Source organism: Grampus griseus (assembly GCF_964374135.1).
Source record: "Grampus griseus genome assembly, chromosome: X".
Classification (NCBI taxonomy): Eukaryota; Metazoa; Chordata; class Mammalia; order Artiodactyla; family Delphinidae; genus Grampus; species Grampus griseus.
This window is the reverse complement of record NC_138999.1, coordinates 48,534,855-48,559,036: the sequence shown is the minus strand read 5'-3', so window position 1 is coordinate 48,559,036 and position 24,182 is coordinate 48,534,855.

The window sequence follows — 24,182 nt, the reverse complement described above, 5'->3', positions numbered from 1 at the left end:
CCTTGGATTTCCTTCACATTTAGTCCACCACAGAGCATTGGGTAGAGTTCCCTGTGCTATACCGTCTGTTCTTATTAGTTATCTATTTTATACACAGTAATGTATATATGTCAATGCCAATCTCCCAATCCATCCTACCCCTCTTCCCCCCTGGGTATCCAAACGTTTGTTCTCGACGTCTGAGTCTCTATTTCTGCTTTGTAAATAAGTTCACCTATACAATTTTTCAAGATTCCACATATAGGTATTAATACACAATACTGGTTTTTTCATTTCTGACTTACTCTGTATGACAATCTCTAGGTACATCCACATCTCTGCAAATGGCACAATTTTGTTCTTTTTTTTTTTTACAGCTGAGTAATATTCCATTGTGTATATGTACCACATCTTCTTTACTCATTCCTCTGTTGATGGACATTTAGGTGGCTTCCATGTCCTGGCTATTGGAAGTAGTGCCACAATGAACAATGGGGTGCATGTATTATTTTGAATTATGGTATTCTCCGGGTATGTGCCCAGGAGTGGGATTGTTGGGTCACATGTTAGTTTTATTTTTAGTTTTTTAAGTAAGCTCCATACCTCTCTCCATAGTGGCTGTATCAATTTACATTCCCACTGAAAACGTAAGAGGGTGCCCTTTCTCCACACCCTCTCCAGCATTTATTGTTTGGAGATTTTTTGATGATGGCCATTCTGACTGGTGGGAGGTGATACCTCATTGTAGTTTTGACTTGCATTTCTCTAATGATTCATGACGTTGAGCATCCTTTCATGTGTTTGTTGGCAATCTGTATATCTTCTTTGGAGAAATGTCTATTTAGGTCCTCTGCTATTTTTGGATTGGGTTGTTTGGTTTTTGGATATTGAGCTGCCTGAACTGCTTGTAAATTTTGGAGATTATTCCTTTGGCAGTTGCTTCTTTTGCAAATAATTTCTCCCATTCTTACGGTTGTCTTTTCATCTTGTTTATGGTTTCCTTTGCTTTGCAAAAGCTTTTAATTGTCATTAGGTCCCATTTGTTTATTTTTGTCTTTATTTCCATTTCTCTAGGAGGTGGATCAAAAGGATCTTGCTGTGATTTATGTCATAGAGTGCTCTGCCTTTGTTTACCTCTAAGAGTTTTATACTGTCAGGCCTTATATTTAGGTCTTCAATCCATTTTGAGTTTATTTTTCTGTACGGTATTAGGGAGTGTTATAATTTCATTCTTTTACATGTAGCTGTCCAGTTTTCCCAGCACCACTTATTGAAGGGGCTGTCTTTTCTCCATTGTATATTCTTGCCTCCTTTACGAAAAATAAGGTACCCATATGTGTGTGGATTTATCTCTGGGTTTTCTACACTTTTCCATTGATGTATATTTCTGTTTTTGTGCCAGTACCATACTGTCTTGGTTACTGTAGCTTTGTAGTATACTCTGAAGTCTGGAGCCTGATTCCTCCAGCTCCGTTTTTCTTTCTCAAGATTGCTTTGGCTATTTGGGGTCTTTTGTGTTTCCATACAAATTGTGAAAATTTTAGTTCTAGTTCTCTGAAAAATGCTACTGTTAATTTTATAGGAATTGCACTGAATCTGTAGATGTCTTTGGGTAGTATACCCTGTTTCACAATATTGTTTCTTCCAATCAAACAACATGGTGTGTCTCTCCATTTGTATGTGCCATCTTTGATTTATTTCATCAGTGTCTTATAGTTTTCTGCATAAAGGTCGTTTGTCTCCTTATGTAGGTTTATTGCTAGGTATATTATTATTTTTGTTGCAATGGTAAATGGGGGTGTTTCCTTAATTTTTCTTTCAGAATTTTCATCATTAGTGTATAGAATGCAAGAGATTTCTGTGCATTAATTTTGTATCTGGCTACTCTACCAACTTCATTGATTAGCTCTAGTAGTTTTCTGGTAGAGTCTTTACGATTCTTTCTGTATAGTATCATGTCATTTGCAAAGAGGAACAGCTTTACTTTTTCTTTTCTGATTTGTATTCTTTTTATTGCTTTTTTGTCTCTGATTGCTGTGGCTAAACTTCCAGAACTATGTTGAATAATAGTGGTGAGGGTGGAAAACCTTGTCTTGTTCCTGATCTTAGGGGAAATCTTTCAATTTTTCACCATTGAGAATGATGTTGGCTGTGGGTTTGTCATATACGGCCTTTATTATGCTGAGGTAAGTTCTCTCTATTCCTACTTTCTGGAGGGTTTTCATCATAAACGGGAGTTGAATTTTGCCAAAAGATTTTTCTGCATCTATTGAGATTATCATATGTTTTTTTCTCCTTCAATTTATTAATATGCTTTATCACATTGATTGATTTGTGTATATTGAAGAATCCTTGCATTCCTGGGAGAAACTCCACTTGATCATGGTGTATGATCCTATTAAGGTGCTGTTGGCTAGTATTTTGTTGAGGATTTTTGCATCTATGTTCATCAGTGATATTGGCCTGTAGTTTTCTTTCTTTGTGACATCGTTGTCTGGTTTTGGTATCAGGGTGATGGTGGTCTCATAGAATGACTTTGGGAGTGTTCCTCCCTCTCCTATATTTTGGAAGAGTTTGAGAGGGATAGGTGTTAGCTCTTCTCTAAATGTTTGATAGAATTCGCCTGTGAAGCTATCTGGTCTTGGATTTTTCTTTCTTGGAAGATTTTTAATCACAGTCTGAATTTCAGTTCTTGTGATTGGCCTGCTTATATTTTCTATTTCTTCCTGGTTCAGTCTTGGAAGGTTGTGCTTTTCTAAGAATTTGTCCATTTCTTTCAGGTTGTCCATTTTAATGACATAGAGTTTCTTGTAATAATCTCTCATGATCCTTTGTATTTCTGCCGTGTCAGGGTTTACTCCTCTTTTTTCATTTTTAATTCTATTGATTTGAGTCTTCTCCCTTGTTTTCTTGATGAGTCTGGCTAGTCGTTTATCAATTTTGTTTATCTTCCCAAAGAAACAGCTTCTATTTTTATTGATCTTTGCTATTGATTACTTCATTTCTTTTTCACTTATTTCTGATCTGATGTTTATGATTTCCTTCCTTCTGCTACCTTTGGGGTTTTTTTGTTCTTCTTTCTCTAATTCCTTTTGGTGTAAGGTTAGGTTGTTTATTTGAGATGCTTCTTGTTTCTTTAGATAGGATTGTATTGCTATATACTTCCCTCTTGGAACTGCTTTTGCTGCATCCCATAGGTTTTGGGTCATCGTGTTTTCATTGTCATTTGTTTCTAGGTATATTTTGATTTCCACTTTGATTTCTTCAGTGATCTCTTGGTTATTTAGTAGTGTATTGTTTAGGCTCCATGTGTTTTTATTTTTTAAAGATTTTTTTCATGTAATTGATATCTTGACTCATAGCATTGTGGTCAGAAAAGATACTTGATACAATTTCAACTTTCTTAAATTTACCAAGGCTTGATTTGTGACTCAAGACATGATCTATCCTGGAGAATGATCCATGAGCACTTGAAAAGAAAGTGTATTCTGTTGTGTTTGGATGGAATGTCATATAAATATCAATTAAGTCCATCTTGTTTAATGTATCATCTAAAGCCTGTGTTTCCTTATTTATTTTCATCTTGGATGATCTGTCCACTGGTGAAAGGTGAATGTTAAAGTCCCCTACTATGATTTTGTTACTGTCGATTTCCCCTTTTATGGCCGTGAGCATTTGCCTTATGTATTGAGGTGCTCCTATGTTGGGTGTATAAATATTTACAATTGTTATATCTTCTTCTTGGATTGGTCCCATGATCATTATGTACTGCACTTCTTTGTCTCTTGTAATAGTCTTTATTTTAAAGTCTACTTTGTGTGATATGAGAATTGCTACACCAGGTTTCTTTTGATTTCCATTTGCACGGAATATCTTTTTCCATTCCTTTAATTTCAGTCTGTATGTGTCCCTAGGTCTGATGTGGGTCTCTTGTAGACAGTATATACACGGTTCTTGTTGTTTTATACATTCAGCCAGTCTATGTCTTTTGGTTGGAGCATTTAATCAATTTTTATTTAAGGTTGCTATTGATATGCAGGTTCCTATTACCATTTTCTTAATTGTTTTGTGTTTGTTATTTTAGGTCTTTTCCTTCTCTTGTGTTTCCTGCCCATAGAAGTTCCTTTAGCATTTGTTGTAAAGCTGGTTTAGTGGTGTTGAATTCTCTTAGCTTTTGCTTGTTTGTAATGGTTTTATTTTCTCCCTCGAATCTGATTGAGATCCTTGCTGGGTAGAGTAATTTTGGTTGTAGCTTTTTCCCTTTCTTCACTTTAAATATGACCTGTCACTTCCTTCTCGTTTGCAGGGATTCTGCTGAAATATCAGCTGTTAACCTTATGGGGATTCCCTTGTATATTATTTGTTTTTTGCTGTTGTTTCTTTTAATATTTTTCTTTGTGTTTAATTTTTGATAGTTTGATTAATATTTTTCTTGGTGTATTTCTCCTTGGATTTATTCTGTATGGGACTCTCTGTGATTCCTGGGGTTGATGGACTATATCCTTTCCCATATGAGGTACGTTTTCAACTAAAATCTCTTCAACTATTTTCTCAGTCTCTTTCTTTTTCTCTTCTTCTTCTGGGACCCCTACAATTCGAATGTTGGTGTGTTTAATATTGTGTCTGAAGTCTCTGAGACTGTTCTCAATTCTTTTCATTCTCTTTTCTTTATTCTGCTCTGTGGTAATTATTTCCAATATTTTATCTTCCAGGTCACTTATTTGTTCTTCTGCCTCAGTTATTCTGCTATTGATTTCTTTTTGAGAATTTTTAATTTCCTTTATTTTGTTGTTCATCATTGTTTATTTGCTCTTTCCCTCTTGTAGGTACTTTTTAAATGTTTCTTGTACTTTCTCCATTCTATTTCCAAGATTTTGTATCATCTTCACTGTCATCACTCTGAATTATTTTTCAGGAAGACTGCTGATTTCCTCTTCATTTGTTTGTTCTGGTTCGTTTTTACCTTGGTCCTTCATCTTCTGTGTGTTTTTCTGTCTTCTCAGTTTGCTTAACTTACTGTGTTTGAGGTCTGCTTTTCACAGGCTGCACGTTTGTAGTTTACGTTATTTTTGGTGTCTGCCCCCAGTTGCTAAAGTTGATTCAGTGGGCTGTGTAGGCTGCCTGGTGGAGGGGACTGGTGCCTGTGTTCTCATGGATGAGGCTGTATCTCTTCTTTTTGCTGGGCAGGTTTGCATCTGGTGGTGTGTTTTGGGGTATTTTTGTGACCTTATGATTTTAGGCAGCATCTCTGTTAATGATTGGGGTTGTGTTCCTGTCTTGTTCATTTTTTTCATAAGGTGTCCAGCACTGTAGCCTGCTGGTTGTTCAGTGGAGCTGGGTCTTAGTGTTGAGATGGAGATCTCTGGGAGAGCTTTCAGTGTTTGATATTACATGGAGCTGGAAGGTCTCTTGTGGACCAATGTCCTGAACTCAACTCTCCCACCTCAGAGGCACAGGGTTGACACCCGGCCGGAGCAACAAGACTCCGTCAGCCACACAGTAGATTACTGGTTGGTTACAAAAGGATGTAATGCATGAGCATCCAGGTTAACAACACGCAGTGGACAAGTATGGGGTAAGGGCATACAGCTTCCATGTCCTGTGCTAACACCCCACTCTTCCCAAATCTCCCAATGTTCACCAACCAGAAGCTCCAAGAGACTCATTTTAAACTAAAATGAACTCACAGTCTGAAAGTGAAAAGATGGAAAAAATATACCATGCAAACTGAAATATAAAGTTGGGATAGCAATACTTACCTCAGATAAAAATATACTTAAAACAAAGAATTTAACAAAAGACAAATAAGGGCATTACATAATACATAAATAAAAGGGTCAATCCAAGAGCAGGATATATCATTCCTAAATATTTATGCCCTGGATATGAGAGCACCTAAATATATAAAAAAATATTAGCAGAAATAGAGGGAGAAATTGATAGCAATAGAATAATAGTAGCGGAATTTAATATCCCACTTACATCGATAGATAGATCATCCAGATATAAAATCAATAGAGAAACTCTGACCTTAAGCAACTCATTATACCAATAGACCTAATATATAAATACAGAAGTTTCCAACCAAAATCAGCAGAACACACATTCTTTTCAAGTGCACATGGAACATTCTCTGGGAAAGATTATACATTATGTCACCAAACAAGTCTCACTAAATTTAAGAAAGTGTAATCATATCAAGCATCTTTTCCAACGAAGTGATATGAAACTAGAAATTAATTACAAGAAAAGAGTTGGAAAAAAAGTAAATGTGAAGACTAAACAACATGCTACTAAACAACTAATGATTCAACAAACATATCAAAAGGAAATTAAAAAATACTTGAGATAGATGAAAATGAAATCACCACTTTCCAAAATTGATGGGACCCAGCAAAAATGTTTCTAAGAGAAAAGGTTATACCAATACAAGTCTATCTGAAGAAACAAACAAACAAAAAGTATAACTTTATATTTAAAATAACAGAAAGAAAAAAGGCAAAACCCAAAGTTAATGGAAGGAAATTATAAAGATCAGAGTGGAAATCGGGAAAATAAAATCTGAAAACGAAACAAAACAAAGCCAAATCAATAGAAAAGATGAATGAAACTAAGAGTTGGTTCTTTTAAAAGATAAGCATCATAAGAGAATACTATGAAAACTATATGCCAACAAATTAGTCAACCTAGACAAAGTGGATAAATTCCTAAAACATAATCTTTCAAGCTTGAATCATGAAAAGTAGAAAATCTAAAATGACTGAGTCCTAGGAATGAAATTGAATTTGTAATAAAAACTATTCCAACAATCAAAAGTCCAGGTCCACATGGTAAATTCTACCAAACACTTCAGAAAAGTTTAATATCTATCCTTCTCATTTATTCCAAAAAATTGAAGAGGAAGGAATGCTTCCAAACTCATTTTATTAGACCAGGATTACTGTGAGACCAAAAATAGACAAAAACAGTACAAAAAGAGAAAATTGCAGGTCAATATCACTAACAGACATAGATGTAAAAAATTCTCAAGAAAATATTAGCAAGCCAAATTCAACAATATATTAAAAAATCACACATGTTGATCAAGTAATATTCCAGGGGAGCAAGAATTAACATCTGAAAAATCAATCAATGTTGTACACCACATTAACAAACAGTTGATTATAATCAGATAATCATCTAAATAGCATATGATGAAATTCAACATCCATTTAAGGAAAAAGAATCTCAACAAAGTGGGTATCAAAACATACCTCACCATAATAAAGGCTATATATGAAAAATTCACAGCTAACATCATATTCAATGGAGGAAAGATTAAAGCTTTTCTTGTAAGATCAGGAACAAGGCAAGTATTTCCTCTATCGTCAGTTTTATTCAGCATAGTATTGGAAGTCCTAGTCACAGCAAATAGACAAGAAAAAGAAATAATAGGATTGGAATGAAAAAAGTAAAACTGTCACTATTTGCAGATGACATGATACTATATATAGAGAACCCCAAAGACTCCACTGAAAAACTATTGGAAGTAATAAATGAATTCAGTAAAGTTGCAGGATACAAAATTAATTTGTAGTTATCAGTTTCATTTCAATATGCTAATAACAAACTATCAGAGTGATAAATGAAGAAAAAAATCCCATTTACAATTGCATGAAAAAGAATGGAATACCTAGGAGAAAATCTAACCAAGAAGGTAAGAGACCTGTACTCTGAAATCTATAAGACATTTATGAAACAAATAAATGGAAAAATATCATGTTCATGGATTGGAATAATCAGTATTAATAAAATGTCCATAATACACAAAACAATGCACAAATTTAATACTATCCTATCAAAATATCAATGGCATTTTTCAGAGAACTACAACAAATAAAATTAAAATTTGTATGAAAGTACAGAACCCTAAAATAGCCAAAGCACTCTTGAGAAAGAAGAACATAACTGGATTTATCAAGTGCCCAGATTTCAAACTATACTACAAAGCTATAGTAATCGAAACAGTATGGTACTGACACAAAAACAGAAATATAGATCAATGGAACAGAGTAGAGAGCCTAGAAATAAGCCCAAATTATATGGTCAATTAATCTATGGCAAAGGAAGCAAGAATATATAATGGGGAAAAAAGCAGCCTCTTTGATAAATGGTGTTGGGAAACATGGACAACTACAAGCAGAAGAATGAAACTGGACCATTTTCTTATACTATATATAAAAATTAACTGAAAATGGATTAAACTTAATATAAGTCCTGAAAACAGAAGAATCCTAAAAGAAACATAGGCAGTAATCTCTTTGACATTGGCTTTAGAACCTTTTTTTTCCTTTGATATGTGTCCTCAAGTAAGTGAAACAAAAGCAAAAATAAACAAATGGGACTACATCAAACTATTGATAAAAAGCTTTTGCAGAACAAAGGAAACCACCAGTAAAGCATAAAGGAAACCTCTTGAATGGGATAAGATATTTGTAAAGGTTATATCTGATAAGGGATTTATATATCTGATAAATACATAAAAGCTCATACAACTCAATATCAAATAAAACAAAAATCTAATAAAAAATAACCATTTTTCCAAAGAAAATATACAGATAGCCAACAAGCACATAAAAAGATGTTCAACATCACTAATCATCAGGGAAATACAAAACAAAAACCACAGTAAGACACCACCTCACTCCTGTCGGAATGGCTATTATCAAAAAGAAGAAATAATAAATGTTGTTTAGATGTGGGGAAAAAGCTATCCTCATGCACTGTTGGTGGGAATATAAATTGGTGCAGCCACTATGGAAGACAATATGGAAGTTCCTTCTTTGTAATGTATAAGAATATCAAATCACTATGTTGTACACCTGAAACTAATATAATATGGTATGTCAATTATAATTTAATTAAAAATAAATAAAAGAAAGAAAAGGAATGAAACAGGAAATATTACTATAGACCTTGAAGATAAGAATACAATGAACAATTCTATGTTCACATTTGATAACTCAGGATAAAAGGACCAATTCCTTGGAAAATACAAACTACTACATCTCATCCAATATAAAACATAATTTGAATAGGACTATAACTATTATGGAAATTGAATTCATAATTTTAACTCCAGAAAAAAATAATCTCTAGGTCCAGAAGCTTTCACTGGGCAATTCTACCAAATATTTATGAAGAATTACGTTAATTCTACACTTTTTCTTCCAGAAAATAGTGGAGGAAGGAACACTTTTCAATTTATTGAATTAAGTCAGTATTACTCTGATACCCAGTCACACATAGTATGTAGAAATAATACTACAGATTAATATTCCTCATGAATATAAGTGCAGAAATCCTTAACAGAATGTAGGCAAAGAGAACTGAGTTATATATACATATAAAAGTTGTGTAATGATCAAGTGGGTTTAATCCAGTAATGCAAGACTGGTTCAATATTTGAGAAACAATCACTGTAATCCTCGAAATTAACAGATTAAGAAAGACAAAACACAACAATTGATGCAAAAACTATTTGCAAATTTGACACCCATTTTGTGATAAACACTCTCAGAAAGTTAGGAATAGAGGAAATTACCTCAAATTGATCAAGAACATCTGCAAGAGATCTACAGCTAATTTATACTTAATGATAAAAAACTGAATGCTTTCCCCTTAAGATAAGGTGGAAGGTAAATATATTCACTCTCACCACTCTTATTCAAAACAATGCTGGAAGTCTGAGGTACAGCAATAAGGCAAGGAAAGGAAATAAAATGCATACAAATTGGAAAATAAGAAACCGTTTTTGGGAATGTAAATTTGTTCAGCCACTATGGAAAACAGTATGGAGTTTCCTTAAAAAAATAAAAATAGAGTTAGCATATGATCCAGCAATCCCACTCTTGGGCATATATACGGGGCAGCTCTAATTTGAAAATATAAATGCATGCAATGTTCATAGCAGCACTATATACAATAGCCAAGACATGGAAGCAACCTAAACGTCCATTGACAGATAATGAAATACTGCTCAACTATAAAAAAGAATAAAATAATGCCATTTGCAGCAACATGGATGGAACTAGAGATTATCATACTAAGTGTGATTAAGTCAGACAAAGACAAATATCATATGATATCACTTATATGTGTGATCTAAAAACTGATACAAATGAACTTATTTACAAAACAGAAACAGACTCACTGACATAGAAAACAAACTATGGTTACAAAAGGGGAAAGGGGGGAGGGATAAATTAGAATTTGGGATGAGCAGATACAAACTACTATATATAAAATAGATAACAAGGTCATACTGTATAGCACAGGGAACTATATTCAATATCTTGTAATAAACTATAATGGAAAAGAATCTGAGAAAGAATATATATATACATATATATATATATATATGAATCACTGCTGTATACCAGAAACTAACACAATATTTTAAATCAATTACAATTAAATTTTTTTTAAAAATGGAAAAATTTCTACCCCTATTTGAAGATGATTGTCTATATAGAATATTCAAGGAATTTACAGAAACCATAACTAATAACTGAGTTTAGTAAAGTTGCAAGATAAAAGATAAAGTCAACTGTAAAACGGAACTTCTCTGGTGGCACAGTGGATAAGAATCTGCCTGCCAATGCAGGGATCATGGATTCAATCCCTGGTCCGGGAAGATCCCACATGCCATGGAACAACTAAGCCTGTGTACCACAACTACTCAGCCCCCACCACAACTACTGAAGCCTGCACGCCTAGAGCCCATGCTCTGCAACAAGAAGCCACTGCAAAGAGAAGCCCATGCACCAGAATGAAGAGTAGCACCTGCTCTCCACAACTAGAGAAAGCCCGTGCGCAGCAACTAAGACCCAATTCACCCAAAAATAATAAAATTAAATCTTAAAAAAAATCTACTTTACTGTGTCTATTTATTTAAATGTTAATCTTATCTGGAAATACTATCAAAGACACACTCAGAAATAATATTTAATCTGGACAACCTGTGGCACAGTAAAGTTAACACATAAAATTAACCGTCATAATTCCATCCCTTGTCTACTTGGCACCCAAATGCATCTCCTTAATCCACACTTAATCTCCCACCCCCCCCAAAACAAGACAATAACATGGTCATAATTCCACCTAACATGATACAACTATTATGTATACAACTGAAAATACACTAACCCCTTCCCCAGAAGAGGACATAAAGTTCTTGAGTGTTGTTTACCCTTCTCATTGATATCCTATAGTATTAATAAAATTAATAACACAAATATTATAAAGTAAAGCCAATACATATTATGTTACATAATAAGGGAATAAGAGAGGGAAGAAATAAAAGATACATATACACACAGATTAACAGGATCAAATATTCATGACAATCACAGTCGTTGTTTCTGTAACAGGTCACATGGCTGTAGCTGGTATTTATAACTACCTTCTTCCACTACCTACTCAGTATTCCCTTTGCCTTCAGCAAGCACCTCATCTGATCATGGTTCTTTACCTGGTGTAGTGGCCCAAACCTTTATTCCCTGAAGGGTCTGGGTCATTAGTAATTATACCTGAGTTAGATTGTTGTACTTTTTTGCTAACTTTTATCACAGGGCATGGTAATACCAAAAGACCCTCTAAGGGATCACTCAAATTCCAGAAATACCCTTACTTACCTCCATTGTGGAGTAGCAGTCCAATTTTCCCTTAGTAGTCAGGATCAGTCACCCCAGTCAACACTGTAACTCCCTTATTTGCCTGTTGATTCAGAAGCATGAGGAGCTCAAAGTGGATGGGAGTTTTAACTTCCAGTTCAATGGAATTATTGTTGTGTCTCTTGGTGAAAAAATTCTTCTTTTTTTAAACAAAGACCTCTAGGTCAGCAGAGCATAAGGTCATGGGGACAGGGAACACATTTAGCTAGTGGGTAACTAAGGGTAAAAGTGAATGGTGCAACCCCCATGTCCACCCCTTTATTCCTGGACCTGCGAATCCTTGCTATGGGAGAAACAACACTATGTGTTGGATGCTGATTAAGAGCATATACAAAGCCCTGGAAAACCTTGCCCCAGCCCTGCAAGGTATTACCATCTAGATAGCACTGCAATTGGATCTTCAAAAGGCCATTACACTGCTCTATCAAGCCACCTGCTTCAGAATGGTGGGAAACATGCTAAGACCAGTGAATTCATGAACATGGGCCCATTACCACAGTTCTTTTCCTGTGAAATGAGTCCCTTGATTAGAGGCAATGCTGTGTGGAATACCATCATAGTGGAGAGGACATTCTGCAAGCACCCAGATGGTAGTTTTCTCAGAATCTTGTGTACAAGGAAGGCAAATCTGTATCCAGAGTGTCTATTCCTGTAAGAACAAAATGCTCCCATGATTGAAGTTGTCTAATGTAATCAACCTGCCACCAGGTAAAGGGATGATCCCCCTGGGAATGGTGCCATATCAGGGATTCAATTTTGATCTCTGCTGCTGGCAGATTGCACACTCAATTGTGACCGTTGCCAGGTAAGCCTTGGTGAGTAAAAGTCCTTGTAGCTGGGCTCATGCATATCTCCATGTCTGCTACAACAGGGGAAAGAAGATGACTGGTATCCACAGAATAGGTCATTCTATCCATTTAATTACTAAAATCCTCCTCTGCTGAGGTCAGTTGTGGGCAAAATTCATATGGAACACAAATATCCTCACATTTTTTGCCCATTCAGAGAAGTCTATCCACATACTTCTTTCCCAAATTTCCTTGTCACCAGTTTTTCAATCATATTCTTTCCAAGTTCCTGACCTTCCAGGTAACACTTTGGCTACAGCCCATAAAAATATATATAATCACAAATATTTGTGCTGTTCCTCCTTTGAAGCAATGTGAACAACCAAGAGCACTGTATGCAGTTCTTCCCACTGGGTGGATTTTCCTTCACCACTTTACTTCAGTGATCTCCCAGAAAGGAGCTGTAGTGCTGGAGCTTTTCACTGCATATGGTGATGCCTGCATAACCTGCAGAACAATTTGTAAATGATAGTTTACAAATTCTTCTCTTCCTCCATAAACTGATCATAGGGAACCCCCCTTAAAACTATATGTACAGGCTGGGAGAGACAAGGCAGTGTAGCAGGAATGGGGACCATGGACATTTGAGCCACTTCTTCATGTAACACGTGTATGCTTTAAGGTCCTGATCCATTTGATGATGAAGTGCTACTGTGCACAACCAACTTTATGGATTGGTGGATCAAGTAACATCCAGTTCTTAAGAGGCAACTCAGTTTACATGGTAATTTGGTAGCCAATATTTAACTGCTCAATCTCTACTAAGTCCCAGTGCAGGATAAGAGCTGTTTCTCAAAAAAAAAAAAAAAAAAAAAAAAAAAAAAGAGTAGTTATCTGCAGAGAATGGCTTAAAGATCCTACGAACTGGCATTGTGATTCACTCATATGTAGGGGTCTGCCAAACAGCATCCCCTTCTGCCACTGCCACTCCAAGTACCACTGGACCTGCTATATCATATAGCCCAAGTGACAGAGCAACTTGCACAGTATGGACCTGTTGGAGAGCCATCTCCTGCTATGGACCTCACTAAAAACTAGAAGATTTTTGGATCACTTGGTAAATGGGCCGGAGTAACACACCCAAATGTGGAATATGTTGCCTCTAAAACTCAAAGAGACTCGCTAGGCATTATGCCTTTTTGTTGCTGTTGTTGTTGTATGAAAGGATGAAGATCCCTTCACTATAGAAGGGATATCTCCACATGCTCCACACCACCAAGGAGGTAAAAATCAGTACACTGAAAACTATAAAACAATGATGAAAGATGTTGAAGACACAATAAATGGAAAGATATCTTTATGTTATTTTATTCATTTTTGGCTGCTTTTGGTCTTCATTGTGGCATGCAGGTTTTCTCTAGTTGTGGTGAGCAGGGGCTTCTCTTAGTTGTGGTGTGTGGGCTTCTCATTGCAGTGGCTTCTCTTGTTGCAGAACACAGGCTCTAGGTGCATGGGCTTCAGTAGTTGTGGTGTGCAGGCTCAGTAGTTGTGGCTCATGGATTTAGTTGTTCTGTGGCATGTGGGATCTTCCTGGACCAGGGCTCAAACCTGTGTCCCCTGCATTGGCAGGTGGATCCTTAATCACTGCACTACCAGGGAAGGCCCAATGGAAAATATCTTGAGTAAGAATAACACAACTGAAGGCGTCAAATGCTGTAACTTCAAACTATATTACAAAGCTATAGTATTCAAAATAGTAATGGTACTGTCATAAAAATAAACACATATACCAAAGGAACAGAGTAGAGAACCCAGAAATAAACCAACACGTATAAGATTAACTAATTTTCAACAAAAGTGCCAAGAGTAAACAATGGAGAAAGGATAGTCTCTTCAATAAATAGTGTTTGGAAAACTGTATATATAGATGCAAAAAGTGAAGTTTTAACCCTGTCTTACAACATTCACAAAAATTAACTCAAAATGGATTTAAGACTTTAGCCTGAAACTGTAAAACTCTTAGAAGAAAACAGTGGGAAAACGTCTTGACATTGGTCTTGGTAATAATTTCTTGAAAATGACACCAAAAGCATAGGTAAAAAAGGAGAAACTAGTGGAACTATATCAAACTAAATTTTTTTTTACAGCAAAGGAAACAACAACATTAAAAAGTTAAACCACAGAATGGAAGAAAATATTTGAAAACCATAGAGAGTTACTACCCAAAATACATAAGGAACACGTACAAGTCAATAGCAAAAAACCCCAATAACCAAATTAAAAGGTGGGCAAAGCCCCTGAATAAACATTTTTCCAAAGAAAACATACAGTTAGCCAACATGTATATGAAAAAATGCTCAATATTACAAATCATCAGGGAAATGTAAATAAAAACCACAATAAGATAACACTTCATGTATGTTAGGATTGCTATTATGAAGAAGCAAAAATAACTTTGAGGTATATGAGGAGAAAAGTGAACCCTCGGGCACTGTTGGTGGAAATGTAAATTTTTATAGCCACTGTGGAAAACAGTGTGAAGATTCCTCAAAAAATTAAAAATGGAACTACCATATGATCCAGAAATCCCACTTCCAGGGTTATATTTGAAGAAAATATAATTACTATCTCAGAGACATCTGTACCCTCATGTTTACTGCAGCATTATTCACAATAGCCAAGACATGGATACAACCCTGTGTTCTAAATGATGCTAAATGAAATAAGTCAGATAAGAGAAAGACAAATATTGCATGTATCACCTATATGGGGAATCTAATAAAAAAAGATGAACTCATAGTAACAGAATATAATGGTGGTTTCCAGAGGCTGGGGGTTGAGCGGGAAGAGGGAGATATAAATCAATGGGTACAGGGACTTCCCTGGTGGTGCAGTGTTTAAGACTCCACACTCCCAATGCAGGGAGCCTGGCTTTGATCCCTGGTCAAGAAACTAGATCCCACATGCATGCTGCAACTAAGAGTTCACATGCCACAACTAAGGAGGTGGCAAGCTGCAACTAAGGAGCCCACTGGCCGCAACTAAGGAGCCCACATGCTGCAACTAAGACATGGTGTAACCAAATAAATAAATAATAAATTAAATTAAAAAAAAGAAAATTAACTGAAATCTGCAAGTTCAAAAGTTGAAATTCTCAACTCTGAAATAAACAGAGAATCTTATTTTTTTTTTTTAAAGAAATCAATGGTACAGTTTTTCAGTTTAAAGATGAATAAGATCTGGAGACCTAATGTACAACATGGTGAACTTCAGTAAATAATATTATATTGTATACTTGAAATTTATTAAGAAAATAGATCATAAGCATTCTCACACACACCAAAAATGTTAACTATTAATGATAGATATATTAATGAGTTTAATTGTAATATTAAATTGTAATATTTCATAATGTATACATACATCTAAATATCACTTTGTACTATATATATATACATTTTATATATACACAGAAATCGTATATGTCAAAAATAAATAGGAGGAGGAGTCAAGATGGCGGAATAGGAGGATATAGAATTCATTGCTCCTCACGTGTACATTAAGAAAGAAGAAAAAGAGAAAAAAGGAATCAAAAAAGGGACCAGCAAACCTGGTGGGAAGCTGAAGGTGAAGGGAGGTCCCTGCACTCAGAAAAACTCCCTCACGGTGGGGAAATCAGTTGGGACAGAAAAGGACACTTGGGGGATCAGAGGAGAATGAAACAGAGGGTCTGTGGAAGACAGGACAAAGTAAGAACTGCACGCATGATCTACACTGCAACTCTGCACATTCCAACCAGAGTTGTGAGTCTCCTGTTTCAAAGGCAGAATTGGTGCTGGAAAGTGTGGTTTGGAGTGTGGACCCAGGGAGGGGACAGATGTTGGCTGGGAAAATACAGCCTGAAGGGACAGGAGTAAGGAGCTCCACATCCAGGAAAGTCTACAGAAAGAGTCCGAGACACCATAGAAGGAAAACGTCATGGTTGATGGATGCGCAAGGTACAGAGACACCATTACAACCCCTTTCCACACCCACCAGCTTCTTCTGCCTCTGCAGGGACTGGGAGAGGCTCCCATCTGAGCAATCCCTCCCACCACTCAGGTCAGTGTATCCTCTGCCCACGTGCACTCCATGGGCCTGAGTGTCACCCATCCCAAAGCCTCCTTGGAAATCAGCCCTGGACACCCCTGCCTGGTATGAGAGACCACCGATGCTGCCAGGGGCTGAGTGCTAAATTGTGCAGTTGGGTAAACAGATCCAGGGAGAGGAACACTGTTGGCTATGCAGATACAGTAGAGGGGATGGGAGTGAGGGGATGTGTGGCTGGGAATGCCCCTAGAGGAAGCATGGTCTGCCTGGAAAGTGAAGTTCCATTGTTGAGAGGTGTGTGTGGGGGGCAGGGCCACCACTGCCCCCACACGCCAGCTACTGCCTCCTTGTGAACTGGGAGGGTCTCCACCCAGAGCAAGCTCACCACAGTCTGCTGCAACTGCCTGCTTCTCCCTGCCACTGCAGGCAACTCACATACGTCCCAATTGTGCCTGCCGTACACCTCCCAGGCCTGAGTGAGTAAGTGTGTCCCAAGAAGCTACTGCTTTTGCCCCCTCTCTCTTCAGCAAGGAAAGATGACTGAGTGTGGCGCACATACAGAAGTGGGATCAAAACTGAAGGTGAGCCCCAGGGGCAGTGTGACTGAGGAAGAGGAACGGAAATCTTTCTGTGCAGCTGCACAATCCACAGATTAAATCTCTGAGATTGGCTTGGTAAATCCTACATCTGTGGAATATCTGAATAAACAAAGAGTGTTCCCACAAAGGAGACTGATGTAGCCTTCACAGCAGTGGACTTTGGGGGCAAATACACATGAGACTCAGGCCAGGTCAGAGCCTCAGCTGGCTCCACAGTGCCCACAGCAGATCCAGAGACTTACCTAGAGGTACTGGAAGGCCTCCTGGGAAGGCAGGGATTGGCTCTGGCTCACTGTGTGGGCAATGACACTGACAAAGGAGGCTCTAGGAAAATATTCTTATTAATATTATTATTTATTTGTTTGTTTCAATTCATTCAGCTGTTGGCATTGTTACTTTTATCTTTTATTTTTAGTTTTAATTTTTTGATATATATATATATTTATTTTTCTATTTTTACTTAACTTTTTGTTTTTTGGTGGCTTTTTGCTTGTTTTTGGTCTTTTATTTTATTTTTTCTTTATTATTTTGATTGCTTTTATATGTATATTTTATGTTTTCCTCATTATTTTTGTTATTCATTTGCTTTCTGTTTTTGTATTATTTTTCTTTTTTTTTGTTTCTGTTAGTTTAGTCCTTACTGACTGTTCTCATTATTGAATTCTTTTGTTTGTACTCTTCTATTTTTCTTGTTTATTTTTCATTTTTCTGTGTGTGTGTGTGTTGTGTTGTTGTTGGTGCTGTATGTTTGCTGTTGTTTTTGCTGTTTGCCTTGGATTTTGTTTGTCTGTTTCTTTTCTTTTCTCTTCTTTTCTTTCTTTTTTTTTATGGCTGAATTGTGCGGCTTGTGGGCCTTTGGTTCCCCAGTCAGGAGTTGGACCTGGGCCTCCAGGGTGGGCATGCTGAGAATTACAAGGCTCAGGCAATATTAATCAGCGTGTGTGCTTCTGGAGGTATCCATATTAACACCAAGACCCGGCCCCACACAACTGCCTCCAGCCTCCAGTGCTGGACGCATCACACCAAACAACCAGCAAGACAGGAACACAGACACACCAATCAGCAGACAGGCTGTCTGAAGTCGTACTAAGCTCACAGGCACCCCTAAAAAGACCACCTGATGCAGCCCTGCCCTTCAGAGTGAAGAAACACAACTCCACACCAGAGCACAGGTAACAGTCCCTCCCACCAGGAAGCTTACATAAGCACCTGGAACAGCTTTACTCACCAGAGGACAGACAAAAGAAGCAAGAGGAACTACAACCCTGCAGCCTGTACAAAGGAGATGATAAACACAGTAGGTTAGACAAAATGAGATGACAGAGAAATTTGTTGCAGACAAAGGAGGAAGGTAAAATCCCACAAGACCAAATAAATGAAGAGGAAAGAGGCAATCTACTTGAATAAGAATTCAGAGTAATGATAGTAAAGATGATCCAAGTTCTCAGAAATAGAATGAAGGCATGGATCAAGAAGATACAAGAAATGTTTAATAAGGACCTAAAAGAACTAATGAAGAAACAAACAGTGATGAACAACACAATAACTGAAATGAAATATACACTAAAAGGAATCAGTAGCTGAATAACTGAGGCAGAAGAATGGATAAGGGAGCCAGAAGATAGAATGATTGAAATAACTGCTGAGGAGCAGAATAAAGAAAAAAGAATCTAAAGAAATGAGGACAGTCTCAGAGACCTCTGGGACAGCATTAAACAACAAACATTCAAATTATAGGGATCCCAGAAGAAGAAAAGAAAGGAAAAGGACCAGAGAAAATATTTGAAGAAATTATTCTCAAAAACTTCCCTAACATGGGAAAGGAAATAGTCAATCAAGTCCAGGAAGCACAGAGAGTCCCATACAAGATAAACCCAAGAAGAAACACACCAAGACAAATATTAATCGAACTAACAAAAATTAAATACAAAGGAAATAATATTAAAAGCAGCAAGGGAAAAGAAACAAATAAACTGCAAAGGAATCCCCATGAGTTTATCAGCTGATTTTTCAACAGAAACTCAACAGGCCAGAAGGGAGTTGCAGGACATATTTAAAGTGATGAAAGGGAAAAACCTACAACAAAGATTACTCTACACAGTAAGGATCTCATTCAGATTCTACAGAAGTCAAAAGCTTTACAGACAAACAAAAGCTAAGAGAATTCAACACCACCAAACAAGTTTTACAAGAAATTCTAAAGGAACTTCTCTAGGCGGAAAAAACAAGAGAAGAAAAAGACCTACAAGAACAAACACAAAACAGTTGAGAAAATGGCAATAGGATCATACATATCTATAATTACCTTAAATGGGAAAGATAACCCTCAGAATGGGAGAAAATATTTGCAAATGAAACAATGGACAAAGGATTAAACCCCAAAATATAAAAACAGCTAACAGAGCTCAATATAAAACAAAAAACAATCTAATTTAAAAATGGGCATAAGATCTAAAGAGTCATTTCAAAAAAGAAGACATACAGATGGCCAAGAGGAACATGAAAAAGTGTTCAAAATAAATAATTATTAGAGAAATGCAAATCAAAACTACAGTGAGGTATTACCTCACACTGGACAGAATGGCCGTTATCAAAAAATCTAGAAACAGTAAATGATGGAAAGGGTGTGGTGTAAAGGGAACCCTCCTGCACTGTTGGTGGGAATGGAAATCAATACAACTACTATGGAGAACAGTATGGAGGTCCCTTAAAAAATGAAAAATAGAATTGCCACATGTACCAGCAATCCCACTACTGGGCATATACCCTGAGAAAACCATAAGTCAAAAAGTGTCATGTACCACAATGTTCATTGCTGCACTATTTACAATAGCCAGGACATGGAAACAACCTGAGTGTCCAACACAGATGAATGGATAAAGATGTGGCACATATATACAATGGAATAATAGTCAGCCATAAAAAGAAACAAAATTGAGTTATTTGTAGTGAGGTGGATGGACCTAGAGTCTGTCATACAGAGTAAAGTAAGTCAGAAAGAGAAAAACAAATACTGAAGACCCAGAATAGCCAAAGCAATCTTGGGAAAGAAAAATGGAGCTGGAGGAATCAGGCTCCCTGACTTCAGACTATAATACAATGCTACAGTAATCAAGAGTATGGTACTGGCACAAAAACATAAATATAGATCAATGGAAAAGGATAGAAAGCCCAGAGATAAACCCATGCACATATGGTCACCTTTTCTTTGATAAAGGAGGCAAGAATATACAGTGGAGAAAAGACACCATTTTCAATAAGTGGTACTGGGAAACTGGACAGGTACATGTAAAAGTATGAAATTAGAACACTCCCTAATGCCATACACAAAAATAAACTCAAATGGTTTAAGACCTAAATGTAAGGCCAAACACTATCAAAGTCTTAGAGGAAAACATAGGCAGAACATTCCATGACATAAATCACATCAAGATCCTTTTTGACCCACCACCTAGAGACGTGGAAATAAAAACAAAAACAACCAAATGGGTAAGGCCAGAAACTATCAAACTTTTAGAGGAAAACATAGGCAGAACACTCTATGACATAAATCACAGCAAGATCCTTTTTGACCCACCTGCTAGAGAAATGGAAATAAAAACAAAAATAAACAAATGAGACCTAATGAAACTTCAAACCATTTGCACAGCAAAGGAAACCATAAACAGGACCAAAACCCAACACTCAGAATGGGAGAAAATATTTTCAAATGAAGCAACTGGCAAAAGATTAATCTCCAAAATTTATAAGCAGCTCATGCAGCTTAATAACAAAAAAACAAATAACCCAATCCAAAAATGGGCAGAAGACCTAAATAGACATTTCTCCAAAGAAGATATACAGACTGCCAACAAACACATGAAAGAATGTTCAACATCACTAATCATTAGAGAAATGCAAATCAAAACTACTATGAGATATCATCTCACACCAGTCAGAATGGCCATCATCAAAAAGTCTAGAAACAGTAAATGCTGGAGAGGGTGTGGAGAAAAGGGAACTCTCTGGCACTGTTGGTGGGAATGTAAATTGATACAGCTACTATGGAGAACAGTATGGAGGTTCCTTAAAAAACTACAAATAGAACTACCATATGACCCAACAATCCCACTCCTGGGCATATACCCTGGGAAGACCATAATTCAAAAAGAATCATGCACCAAAATGTTCATTGCAGCTCTATTTACAATAGCCTGAAGATGGAAACAACCTAAGTGTCCATCATCGGATGAATGAATAAAGATGTGGCACATATATACAATGGAATATTACTCAGCAATAAAAAGAAATGAAATTGAGCTATTTGTCTTGAGTTGGATAGATATAGAGTCTGTCATACAGAGTTAAGTAAGTCAGAAAGAGAGAGACAAATACCGTATGCTAACACATATATATGGAATTTCAGAAAAAAAAATGTCATGAAGAACCTAGGGGTAAGACAGGAATAAAGACACAGATCTACTACAGAATGGATTTGAGGATATGGGGAGCATGAAGTGTAAGCTGTGACAAAGTGAGAGAGAGGCATGGACATATATACACTACCAAACATAAGGTAGATAGCTAGTGGGAAGCAGACGCATAGCACAGGGAGATTAGCTCGGTGCTTTGGAACCGCCTGGAGGGGTGGGATGGGGAGGGTGGGAGGAACGGAGACGCGGGAGGGAGGAGGTGTGGGAACATGTGTATATGTAAGACTGATTCATTTTGTTGTAAGGCAGAAGCTGACACACCATTGTGAAGCAATTATACTCCAATAAAGATGTTAAAAACATAAAAATAAACCAATGGGATCTATTGAAACTTAAAAAGTTATGCACAGCAAAGGAAACCATAAACGAGACCAAAAGGCAACCCTCAGAATGGGAGAAAATATTTGCAAATGAAGCAAGTGACAAAGTATTAATCTCCAAAATTACAAGCAGCTCATGCAGCTCAATAACAACAAAAAAACCCCAACCCAATCCAAAAATGGGCAGAAGACCTAAATAGACATTTCTCCAAAGAAGATATACAGACTGCCAACAAACACATGAAAGAATGCTCAACATCATTAGTCATTAGAGAAATTCAAATCAAGACTACAATGAGATATCATCTCACACCAGTCAGAATGGCCATCATCAAAAAATCTAGAAACAATAAATGCTGGAGAGGGTGTAGAGAAAAGGGAACACTCTTGAACTGTTGGTGGGAATGTAAATTGATGCAGTCACTATGGAGAACAGTATGGAGGTTCCTTAAATAACTATAAATAGAATTACCATAGGACCCAGCAATGCCACTACTGAGCATATACCCTGAGATAACCATAATTCACAAAGAGTCATGTACCAAAATGTTCATTGCAGCTCTATTTACAATAACCAGGACATGGAAGCAACCTAAGCATCCTTAAACAAATGAATAGATAAAGAAGATGTGGTACATATATACAATGGAATATTACTCAGCCATATAAAGAAACGAAATTGAGTTATTTGTAGTGAGGTGGATGGACCTAGAGTCTCTCATACAGAGTGAAGTAAGTCAGAAAGAGAAAAACAAATACTGTATGCTAACACATATATATGGAATCTAAGGCGAAAAAAAAGGTTATAAGGAACCTATGGATAAGATGGGAATAAAGACACAGACCTACTAGAGAATGGACTTGAGGATATGGGGACAGGGAAGGGTACGCTGTGAGAAAGTGAGACAGTGGCATGGATATATGCATTACCAAATAGATAGTAAAATAGATAGCTAGTGGGAAAATAGATAGCTAGTGGGAAGTAAAATAGATAGTAAAATCTATAGCTAGTGTAAAATAGATAGTAAAATCTATAGCTAGTAAAATAGATAGCTAGTGGGAAGCAGCCGTATAGCACAGGGAGATCAGCTCGGTGGTTTGTGACCACCTAGAGGGGTGGGATAGGGAGTGTGGGAGGGAGGGAGACGCAAGACGGAAGAGATATGGGAACATATGTATACGTATAACTGATTCACTTTGTTATGAAGCAGAAACTAACACACCATTGTAAAGCAATTATGCTCCAATAAAGATGTTAAAAAATACTGTATGCTAACGCATATATATGGAATCTAAAAAAAAATGGTTTGTTGTACCTAGTGTAAGGGCAGTAATAAAGATGTAGACATAGAGAATGGAGTTGAAAACACGGGGGTCAAGGGGGAAGCTGGGGCAAAGTGATGGTATCATTGACACATATACACTACCAAATATAAAATAGTTAGCTAGTAGGAAGCAGCATCATAGCACAGGGAGGTCAGCTCAGTGCTCTGTGATGACTTAGAGGGGTGTGATAGGGAGGGTGGCAGGGAGGGCCAAGAAGGAGGGGGTATATGTATGCATATGGTTGATTCACCTTGTTGTACAACAGAAACTAACACAGTATTGTGAAGCAAGTTTATTCCAATAAAGATGTATTACAATAGTTACCTTAAATATAAGCAGATTAAATGGTCCAACCGAAAGACACAGACTAGCTGCATGGATACAAAAACAAGACCCATATATATACTGTCTACAAGAGACCAACTTCAGACCCAGGGACACATATAGATTTAAAGTGAGGGGGTGGAAATAGTTATTCCATACAAATTGGAATGAAAAGAAAGCTGGAGTAGCCGCACTTATATCAGACAAGATAGATTAAAGACTATTACAAGAGACAAGGAAGACACTACATTATCATCAACGGATCAATCCAAGAAGAAGATATAACAATTGTGCATATATTTGCAGCCAACATAGGAGCACCTCAATACATAAAGCATATGCTAACAGCTGTAAAAGGGGAAACTGACAGTAACATAATAATAGTGGGGGACTTTAACACTCCACTTACAGCAATGGACAGATCATCCAGAGAGAAAATAAATAAACACAAGCTTTAAAAAACACAATAGACCAAATAGACTTAATTGTTATTTATAGGACATTCCATACAAAAGTGGCAGGATATAATTTCCTCGGAAGTGCTCATGAAACATTCTACAGGGTAGATCAC